The 9,419-nt window shown below is 42.0% G+C and overlaps 1 pseudogene; it reads left to right on the top strand.

The window, feature by feature from the left end:
- Positions 1-1,981: 1,981 nt before the first annotated feature.
- LOC105858395 (dual specificity protein phosphatase 16 pseudogene) lies at positions 1,982-4,543 on the top strand (annotated as a pseudogene).
- The last annotated feature ends 4,876 nt before the right edge of the window (positions 4,544-9,419 follow it).

Genomic DNA, 9,419 nt, shown 5'->3' with positions numbered 1-9,419 from the left:
TGTGAGGGTTATAGGATAGAGATTCCAGAAGGGGAAGAAGAAAACACACAAAGGTTGAGTAAGCTATTTGAAGATACAATAGAGGAAAATTTCCCAGGCCTTGCTAAAAATCTAGATATCCAAGTACAAGAAGCTCAAAGGGCCCCTGGGAGATTCAACGCAAACAGGAAAACACCATGACAGGCAGTCATCAGACTGACTGAAATATCAACTAAAGAGGACCTTTTAGGAGCTGTAAGGTGAAAGAAGGAAGTAACATACAAAGGAAAGCCAATTTGAGTAATGCCAGACTTCTCCAATGAAACCTTACAAGCAAGGAGAGCCAATGACCCCATTCCCACTCTTCTGAAACAGAATAATGCCCAGCCTAGAATCTTGTACTCTGCAAAATTAAGTTTTGTATATGAAGGAGAAATCAAGACATTCTCAGATAAGCAAAGACTGAAGGAATTCACCAAGACAAGAAAAGCCCTTCAAGAAGTACTCAAAACAGAGTTACCCACGGATCCACACAATAAATACTCACGAATGTAAATCTATTCACAAGCTAAAGATCTAAGTCCAGATACTACAATGACTCAAGAGAGAGAACAAAGCAACAAAGTTCAACCCATCAGAATGAACAGAAATCTGCCCGACCGATCAGTTCTCACAATAAATATGGATGGCTTGAACTCCCCACTCAAGAGACATAGGCTGGCTGAATGGATATAAAAATACAAACCAAGTATCTTCTGCCTTTAGGAAACACATCTAACCTGCAAGGATGCAGTTAGACTGAAGGTAAAGGGGTGGAGAACAATATTTCAAGCAAAAGGAAGCCAAAAGAAGGCTGGCATTGCGGTTTTGATTTCAAATAACTTAGTTTTTACATCAACAAAAGTAATAAAAAACAAAGAAGGTCACTATATAATGATGAAGGGTACTGTTCAACAAGAAGACATAGCAATTCTATATATGTATGCACCCAACTTAAGTGCACCCAGATTCATAAAGCAAACTCTATTTGATTTAAACAAATGGATAAACAACAACACATAATATTTGGCGTCTTTAACACCCTTCTGACTGCACAGGAGAGATCCTCCAAACAAAAATTAACAAGGAAATAATGGACTTAAACAAAACTCAAGAACAAATGTGCCTAACTGACATTAAGAGGACATTCTACACAGAAACAACCGAGTGTATGTTCTTCTCATCAGCTCGTGGGACATTCTCTAAGATTGAGCATATCCTAGGACTGAAAGTATGTCTCAAAAAATTTTCAAAAACAGAAATTATACCATGTATATTTTCAGAACACAGTGGAATAAAACTAGAAGTCAACCCTAACAGGAACTTGCATATCTACACAAAGTTGTGGAAACCAAACAAGCTTCTGGTCAATGATCACTTCATAAATGAAGAAATCTAGATGAAAATCAAAAGATTCTTTGAACTAAATGACAAAGGAGACACAAGTTATCGAAACCTGTGGGACACAACTAAAGCAGTCTTGAAAGGAAAGTTTATTTCCATAAATGCCTATATCCAATAGTCAAAAAGATCACATATAGACCTCATCCGCGCTTGAAGTTTCCTGACCAGCGACTCTTTCTCTATCCCCACCCCCCACCCCACCCCCCAGCCTTTCCCCCTCTTTCTGTGTGTCACTGCTTGGGGGGTTTTAATCAGTTTTTAAACAGTTATTGTCACCTCTCCCTACCCTCCCCTCTCACCACGCGGCCCCCCACCTTTACCTACTCAAGTTCTTCACCCCTTTTGACATTTTTTCTGAAGGCTGATGGGGGGGAGGGTGGAAGAGAAAGAGTGAAGAAAAGTTGCGAACGTCTTCTCTCTTCCTGAGCCTCCCGCTCCCACCCACCCCTCAGCGCAGGAGAAGATAATATAGTGAAGAGAAGCGGAGGAAGAGGGAGCGACGGGACGGGACCGAGCGGCGGCGTAGCCACCCTCCCGGCTCCGCGGTGGCGCCTCGCTAGCCCGGGAGGTGAGGGGGGCCTGCGGGGAGACGCCGTGACAAGTTTCGTTTCCCTCAGAGGGAGTCGGGAGGTCGCCTGCCCCAAAAGCTTTCAGCCCAGCGTAAAGCTGTTGGCGCGAGGGAGCAAAGGTAAAGAATGATGTAATGCACTGGCTGCCCCAAAGCATCTTTTGTTGTGGAATGGTTATTCCAGTCATCTCTTTATGAATCAAATGTGAGGGGCTGCTTTGTGGACAGAGTACTTTGCAAGAGCACATCAACTGGAAAGAGAAAGAGACATTCACTTGGAGGGCTCTTGCTGAAAATGGGTTTAACTCTCCTTTTACCAGTCACCACCAGCCTGACCTCATGCATTTTTAGTACAATGGAGTGGCTGAGCCTTTGAGCACACCACCATTACATCATCGTGGCAAATTAAAGGAGGTGGTGGAAAAAGAGGACTTATTGTTGTCATGGCCCATGAGATGATTGGAACTCAAATTGTTACTGAGAGGTTGGTGGCTCTGCTGGAAAGTGGAACGGAAAAAGTGCTGCTAATTGATAGCCGGCCATTTGTGGAATACAATACATCCCACATTTTGGAAGCCATTAATATCAACTGCTCCAAGCTTATGAAGCGAAGGTTGCAACAGGACAAAGTGTTAATTACAGAACTCATCCAGCATTCAGCGAAACATAAGGTTGACATTGATTGCAGTCAGAAGGTTGTAGTTTACGGTCAAAGCTCCCAAGATGTTGGCTTTCTGTCTTCAGACTGTTTTCTCACTGTACTTCTGAGTAAACTGGAGAAGAGCTTCAACTCTCTTCACCTGCTTGTAGGTGGGTTTGCTGAGTTCTCTCGTTGTTTCCCTGGCCTCTGTGAAGGAAAATCCACTATAGTCCCTACCTGCATTTCTCAGCCTTGCTTATCTGTTGCCAACATTGGGCCAACCCGAATTCTTCCCAATCTTTATCTTGGCTGCCAGCGAGATGTCCTCAACAAGGAGCTGATGCAGCAGAATGGGATTGGTTACGTGTTAAATGCCAGCAATACCTGTCCAAAGCCAGACTTTATCCCTGAGTCTCATTTCCTGCGAGTGCCTGTGAATGATAGCTTTTGTGAGAAAATTTTGCCATGGTTGGACAAATCAGTAGATTTCATTGAGAAAGCAAAAGCCTCCAACGGGTGTGTCCTAGTGCACTGTTTGGCCAGGATCTCTCACTCTGCCACCATCGCCATTGCCTACATCATGAAGAAGATGGACCTGTCTTTAGATGAAGCTTACAGATTTGTGAAAGAAAAAAGACCTACTATATCTCCAAACTTCAATTTTCTGGGCCAACTCCTGGACTATGAGAAGAAGATTAAGAACCAGACTGGAGCATCAGGGCCAAAGAGCAAACTCAAGCTGCTGCACCTGGAGAAGACAAATGAACCCGTCCCTGCGGTCTCAGAGGGTGGACAGAAAAGTGAGATGTCCCTCGGTCCACCCTGTGCCGACTCTGCTACCTCAGAGGCAGCGGGGTAGAGGCCTGTGCATGCTGCCAGTGTGCCCAGCGTACAGCCGTCACTGTTAGGGGACAGTCCACTGGTACAGGCGCTAAACGGGATCCACCTGTCCTCAGATAAGCTGGAAGACAGCAGTAAGCTCAAGCGTTCCTTCTCTCTCAATATCAAATCAGTGTCGTATTCAGCCAGCGTGGCAGCATCCTTACACGGTTTCTCCTCATCAGAAGATGCTTTGGAATACTATAAATCCTCCACTGCTCTGGATGGGTCCAACAAGCTATGCCAGTTCTCCCCGGTTCAGGAAGTGTCAGAGCAGAGTCCTGAAACCAGCCCCGATAAGGAGGAAGCCAACATCCCCAAGACACCCCAGGCCGCCAGGCCTTCAGAGATCCAGAGCAAGCGATTGCACTCAGTAAGAACCAGCAACAGTGGTGCCACCCAGAGGTCCTTCTTGTCTCCGTTACACTGAAGTGAGAGCGTGGAGGACAATCACCACACCAACTTCCTTTTTGGCCTTTCCACCAGCCAGCAACACCTCACCAAGTCTACTGCCGGCCTGGGCCTCAAGGGCTGGCATTCGGATATCTGGGCTCCCCAGACCTCGACCCCTTCCCTGACCAACAGTTGGTATTTTGCTACAGAGCCCGCTCACTTCTACTCTGCCTCGGCCATCTATGGAGGCAATGCCAGCTATTCTGCCTATAGCTGTAGCCAGCTGCCCACCTGCAGTGACCCAGTCTATTCTGTGCGCAGGCAGCAGAAGCCAAGTGACAGAGCTGACTCTCGGCGGAGCTGGCATGAAGAGAGCCCTTTTGAAAAGCAGTTTAAATGCAGAAGTTGCCAGATGGAATTTGGAGAGAGCATCATGTCAGAGAACAGGTCGCGCGAGGAACTGGGGAAAGTGGGCAGTCAGTCTAGCTTCTCAGGCAGCATGGAAATCATTGAGGTCTCCTGAGAAGAAAGACACTTGTGACTTCTATGGACAGTTTTTTTCTTGTTCACAAAAAATATTCCCTGTAAATCTGAAATATATATATGTACATACATATATATTTTTGGAAAATGGAGCTATGGTGTAAAGTCAAAAGATGGATCAACCCAGTTGTTCTCTCTTAACATCTGCATTTGAGAGGTCAGCTAATATTTCTCTCAACAAAAGTGGAAGGGCAGATGCTAGAATTCCCCCTAGATGGAGGAAACAGTTTTATTCATTGAGTTGCACTTGCTCTTGTTCTCACAAAAGCAAGGGCATTTGGTGTTAGAGGACAAAATCCCCCACCATTTTCATGTTGTGCTACAAGGAGATCTCAAATACTCATCTTTGTCCAGACCCTTCCCTAGTGCACCTTAGTGCTGAGACTAAGCCAGCTGTGGGTTGGGTAGGTAGACCCTGCTAGGGACAGAGCCTAATGGTAAATCCAAGAGAAATGGTCACATCCAAAGCCGATGCACAGATCCAAGCTCACCTGACGGCCGAGTGACGCGCGCATCATTCTGCTGGACAGAACATTAGGGGCCTTGCCAAGATCTACTTTAGAACCAACCCAGTACCTCAGACAGGAAAGTCAGGGCTTTCATCACTGCCATGTCTGGTGGCCCGTTTTCTAGGCATTGTGAATAGGTAGATAGCTAGTCACACTTTTCAGACCAATTCAAACTGTCTATGCACAAAATTCCATTTGGGCCTGGATGGAGGTAGTTTTTTTTTTTTTTTTCCTTCTCAGCTTTATGAATAAAGTGAGGGGAAACCACCTAGGATTCAATTTAATGGCCAGGAATCTGGCAGCCTAATGATTTAAGCTAAGGTTGGGAGGCTAAAATAGTCTACCTCCCTCTTTATAAATCAAAGAATTGTTTAAAATGGGATTATTAATCCTTTCAAGAAAGATTAACTTGGTTTAAAGCCAAATGTGAATTTATTGGGGCTGGTAGCAGAGAAGCAGCAGCACCTTCGAGTTCTCAGCTAAAGTAGATGTTCTCCACTTCTGTTTCACTGCATGGATTGTTGGTAAAATCCTAACAACAAGGCAGAATTTTATAGGAAACTACCAAGAGAAGAACTGTGGAAAGATTAAGGAAGGTAAAAATCGCTGAGGAGAAGCAGGAAACTTTTTCCCTAATAGCATATGAAGAAGGTGGTATTTCTATAATTTCTTCAGACTTTCAGATTTACCAAGAGGGCTGAGAAAGGCTTTGGTAAGCAAGGAATATTCTGAATATGACGGTATAGGAAGGTGAGGAGAAGACTGTTTTGTTAGTTGTGAGTAGAGTGGAAAGCCACAGCCAAGCTATTTCCAGAAACTCCCCACAGCATGGTTTTGAAGGGGCAGATCCATGTGGAGCGAGACCAAGGTGGCTTCTCAGTCCTTGACCTACAATCACTGTATGGAATCAGTCCTGGCAGCTGAAAATTGGAGGTGATTAGAGCAAGTACACAAGCGATAGTACAGATCTGCTTTTAAACTTCCTGGCTTGAGTTTTATCAGTGACAGTGTGGTCCTCTTTTGAAACCTTAATTCACATCAGCAGCTTTCTTGGGGTGGGAGTATGGGACGGGTGTTGCCATTGTTCTTTCCTTTACTGTAAGTGTAGCTAGTTGCTGACTCATATCTCAGGTTTTTTCTATGTTTGAGAAATGGACATTTCTTTGACTAGGATGTGACTTAATGTTTCCTATGGTGACTGCTAAAACCAGCATAGAATGACATGATTCAAAACTGACTGATTTGATCATGAGGATATGAGCTTCACAGACATAACAAGTTATGCACAAATAATGTGTCTGTGCCATGGGTATAAAATGAAGACAGAAGAGAGTGAACTACACAGGGAGTACATTGTTACCATTCTGAAAAAGTTCTGCTAAGTGATCTGAGTTTTTATATATACATTTACATCCTTCAAGTAATCAGACATCCTCAAGTTTCACACAGTAATTTTTGATGTGTTATGTATGCACACACACAAAATGTGTAACAGTTCACCGCTTCCAGAATCTGGTCACATCTGTCAAACATTTTTTTGGAAATGAAAGCAATAGCTCCACAGCTGAGTATGTTTCAGGAGGGTTGGAGGACTTGGTTTTAAGGAGATCTCTGGGCAGAAGTTTGCATTCCGTCATTTAGGGTTTCTTTTGGCCCTGGTCCCCTTCCTTCCTTTAACTGTGATGTAGTCACACACTACGACTGTTAGTCCTTGATCACTAATGTCAAATAATCAATTCCTGGAATCAAGAAGACCATGACGAAGGGGCGGCCTGAGGCAAGCCTGGCGCTGCCGGGCGTTTGCAGCGTGGGGGCTCCTTCAGCGTGGGGTCATGGGGGAAGCCCTGGAGTCTACTAGGATGCTACAGGTGGTGATTTTAAAGAACAGAACTAGAATTCTATGTGAGAAATGCTGGAAAATGGTTTAGGACATTTGTAAAGTTAGGTGGAAAGACTGTATAAATGTTTAATATGAATATAGTGTTCTTTTGGAGTAAGGCAAGCTATTGAATGATTTAACTGTGCATTTCTCATTTTGATGTGTCATGTATGTTAATATGATGAAATAAAATCAAAACTGGTACCTGTTTATACGTAACTGTGAGAAAGGACCTCTCTTTGCGGCTGTACACTCGGTGGGAACCATATCACCCAAGTTGCCAAAGGAGGCAGTAGTGGAACCTGTCCTGTTCTTATGTAAACAAGGATTTAGCTGAAAATAAAGTGGTGGTGTTGTCAGATAAAAAAAAAAAAAAGAAAAAAAAAAGATCACATATAGACAGCATAATGAATTGACTCAAAGAGCTGGAAAAAGAAGAACAGACCAACCCTGAACCCAGCAGAAGTGAAATTAACAAGATTAAGTCAGAACTAAATGAAATTGACAACAGGGAAACTATACGGAAGATTAATAGAACAAAAAGTTGGTTCCTTGAAAAAATAAACAAAATTTAGAAGCCTTTTGCTACACTAACAAAAAGCAGAAAAGAAAAATCTTTAATAAACTCCATCATGAACAATAAAGGAGAAATTACAACTGATGCCACAGAGATACAAGATATAATTTATGAATACTGCAAAAACCTTTAAGCACAAAAACTGGAAAATGTGCAGTAAATGGACAAATTCTTAGAAACACACAACCTCCCCAGGCTCAACCAGAAAGAAATAGAATTCCTGAACAGACCAATATCAAGTACTGGAATTGAAACACCAATAAAATACATTCCTAAAAAGAAAAGTCTCAGAGGAGATGGTTTCATACCCGAATTTTACCATACCCACAAACAAGATCTGGAGCCTATTCTGCAGAAATTATTTCACAACACTAAAAAGGATGGAATCCTCTGCAGAACATTTTTTTAAGCCAACATTACCCTGATACCCAAACCAGGAAAGAATGCAACAACAAATAGAAAACTATAGAACAATATCCCTTATGAATATAGATGCAAAAATTCTCAACAAAATTCTAGCTAATCAAATCCAGGTGCTTATCAAAAAAATAATCTATCACAACCAAGTGAGCTTCACCCCAGGGATGCAGGGATGGTTCAACATACACAAATCTATAAATGTAATTCACCATAGATGGGGCTTACCTGAAAATGATACAAGCCATATATGACAAACTCACAGCCAACATTATTCTGAATGGGGAAAATTGAAAGCATTCCCACTTAGAACTAGGACAAAGCAAGGTTGCCCACTATCTCCACTTCTACTCAACATAGTGCTGGAAGTCCTTGCTACAGCAATCAGAAAAGAGAGCAGAATTAAGGGCGTCTAAATGGGAAGAGAAGAAAAGAGAAGAAGAGATCAAACTCTCACTCTTTGCTGATATGATATTATATGTAGAAACCCCCAAGGATTCAACCAAGATACTCCTTGAATTGATAAATGAATTTGATAAAGTCTCAGGATACAAAAACAATACACAGAAATCAGAGGCAATTGTATATGCCAACAACAGTCAAAGTGAGAACCAAATCAAAGACTCAATTCCCTTCAAAATAGCAACAAAAAAATAAAGTACCTAAGAATATATTTAACTAAGGAGGTAAAAGACCTCTACAGGAGACTATGAAACACTGAAGAAGGAAATAGCAGATGATGCAAACAGGTGGAAGACCATACTATGATCTTGGGTAGCAGAATAAAGATTGTTAAAATGTCCATACTACCTAAAGTGATTTACATAGTCAAAGCAATCACTATTAAAATACCATCATCATTTTTCACGGATATAGAAAAAATAATTTTATGCTTTGTATGGAACCAGAGAAGATCCTGTAGAGCAAAAGCAATCCTAGACAATAAAATCAAAATGGGAGGTATCAAATAACCAGACTCCAAATTAAACTATAAAGCTATAGTAATTAAAACAGCTTGCAACTGGCACAAGAACAGGGACATTGACCAGTGGAACAGAACAGAGAACCCAGATATAAAACCATTCTCATATAGCCATCGAATTTTGACAAAGCAGACAAAAACATAAAATGGGGAAAAGAATCCTTAATCAATAAATGGTGCTGGGAAAATTGGATAGCCACATGTAGAAGACTGAAACAGGATTCACACTTTTTACCTCTCACAAAAATCAATTCCCGCTGTGTAACACACTTGAACCTTATGTATGAAACTATTAGAAATCTAGAGGTAAACGTTGGAAATACACTTCTAGACATTGACCTAGGCAAATAATTTATGAAGAAGACCCCAAAGGCAGTCACAGCAATAACAAAAATAAATAAATGATACCTGATCAAATTAAAAAGCTTCTGCACAGCCAAAGAAACTGTCAAGCAAGCAAACAGACAATCCACAGAATGGGAGAGAATTTTGGCAAGCTACGCATCTGATAAAGGGCTGATAACTAGAATCTATTTAGAACTCAGGAAAATCAGCAAGGAAAAATCAAACAACCATATCAGATAGTGGGCAATGTACATGAACAGAAACT

The sequence above is a fragment of the Microcebus murinus genome, chromosome X (genome assembly GCF_040939455.1).
Source record: "Microcebus murinus isolate Inina chromosome X, M.murinus_Inina_mat1.0, whole genome shotgun sequence".
In the NCBI taxonomy this organism is placed as follows: domain Eukaryota; kingdom Metazoa; phylum Chordata; class Mammalia; order Primates; family Cheirogaleidae; genus Microcebus; species Microcebus murinus.
The sequence above is the reverse complement of the archived record's forward strand: the minus strand, read 5'-3'. Positions and strand labels throughout refer to the sequence as shown.